Here is a 2,090-nt window from a genome sequence, read left to right as displayed (position 1 = left end):
CCGGCCGGGGGCGCGGCGGGGGTGGGGGCAGGTTCCCGTGCCCCGGCCGGAGCGAAGTCGCTCCCCACGGAGGCCCGGAACGCGCAGCGGGTCTGGCGGGGTCGCCCGCTTCGGGCTCTAGGAAGGGACGTTTCTCGGACAGTCGTCTGGGGCCGGTGTGTTTGCCCCTCACGAAAGATCGCTCGCTTGGAGGACGCGAAACCCGTAAAACTTGAGAGTCGCACCACCCGCAGAGAGGAGAACGTCGGCCAGCAAAGCTTTCCCGGGGGAGGAGAGGACGGATGCGGGGAAGCCACAGGTTGGGGGGGGAGGCCAGGGGTCCGCGCACACGGACGCGTTCGCGTCTTGGAGGGCACGGCAAACGTCCGCGGGACGGAAGGATGAATAAGTAAGACCGAGCCGCAGTCCAGCAGACAGAAAGGGTTAAGGAAAATGCAGTAAATCGCAGAGGATGTAAACCTCGCTAGTGAGGGAAAGCCGCCTGGAACCGGCGATGACTTAGCCGGATGGGGAAAAGGAATGGGAGGAAGCGGGCAGTACCGACAGGCAGCAGCCCATTCCCAGGAAGAGAAGCAGGAAACTTGGGGGAACACACGGGGGGAACTGTGTGTAATTAGGATTCAAAGCTGGAGCAGTGGACAAGGATTTTGGCCTCTCTCAATTGCCGTGCTAGGCTTCTGGCCTCACTGGGTTCATCACTCAGCATGTCCAGGGCATCCTATTCTGAGCCCGAAAGCACAGCAGTGAGCAAAGCAAAGAGCCCTACCCTCCGTGGAGTATGCATCGTCGTTCTAATTCCTACTCAGTGTAATAACCCCCGCGTAGCGGTTCAGCTGAGGTTCAGGTGTGGGACTGACCCTGGGTCTTGTGCCACTATTAGATGTTTGACTCTGACTAAATCACTTAACCTCTGAGCCTCCGTTTTCCCTCACCTGTAAACTGTAAACCATATTTGTGCCTACTTCGTAGGGTTGTGAGCATTTACAACCCTGTGGGTTAATACGTGTTCCTGGCATATAGTAATAAGCACCCTGTCCGTGCTAGTTTTTTATAATTATTTACACCAGGTAACAAAAGATCTTATATATGTTTGTGAATGAACCCAAACATGTTCAGACAAGCGCATCAGTAATGTGTTCTTATATGTGTTAATTCAGCAAACAATCAAGTGATGGAGACCAAAAAAGAATAAGCCACATCTTTGCCATCAGAGACTTCAGCGTCTTTTAGGAGAAATAGATGTAAGCAAATAATGACAAAATTTAGGGCAGAGAGAGGAGATCAACCTGCCTGTGGGAGGGAGAGTTGTTAGAGAGGTTTGAGCCTTCCCAGTTTCTGCGTGGAACAGGATTCCAGGCATCTGAACAACAAAGGGCCAAGACATGAGTAACATTTCAAGTTTAAGGAACTCTAGTATGCCTATTTGGGGTGACTTTGGAGGTGTGGATGGGACCCACTAAGAAGTTAAAATTGAGAAGAAAAAAGTTAAAATTGGGAGCAATCGGAAGATTCTAAGCCAAGAAGGGTCGGTTTTAATTTTAGGATTGATTTGAGAGTATTAGGACCAAGAGGCAGGAAAACCACTTAGATGACCTTTTAAATAGGAAAGAAATGAAGATGCACTAGGCCAATGGACATAAGGATGAAGAGGCAGAGACAGGATCAGAAACACATTGGAGGTTAAGTCAGCAAGATGAGGTTGAAGTGGAATGAGAAGAGTCACAAAAGTCTCAAGTTTTGGGCTGAGTAGGTCAAGGTTGTGCCACCAACTAAGATAGGACATACAGGCTGTAGCTCATTTGTTAAAATGAATACTTGGCACAACTTGATTATTTGAAGTTACAGTGCATATTTGTGGGACAGTATGATCTGATGCTAAAGATTACCCAGGTGGGCAAGTGATAAAGACATAAAGAAGGGAGGATTTAAACTTTCAAAGATTGACCCAGGAGTTGCCTATTTCACCTTGGGTTGTTTGTTTGTTTTTGGTTTTGTTCTTGAAAGATTTTCTCTTTAAGCAATCTCTACACCCAATGTGGGCTTCGAACTAAGAATGCCAAGATCAAGAGTCCCACGATCCATCCCATGAG

The sequence above is a fragment of the Neomonachus schauinslandi genome, chromosome 1 (genome assembly GCF_002201575.2).
Source record: "Neomonachus schauinslandi chromosome 1, ASM220157v2, whole genome shotgun sequence".
NCBI lineage: Eukaryota > Metazoa > Chordata > Mammalia > Carnivora > Phocidae > Neomonachus > Neomonachus schauinslandi.
This window is presented reverse-complemented; position numbering follows the sequence as displayed.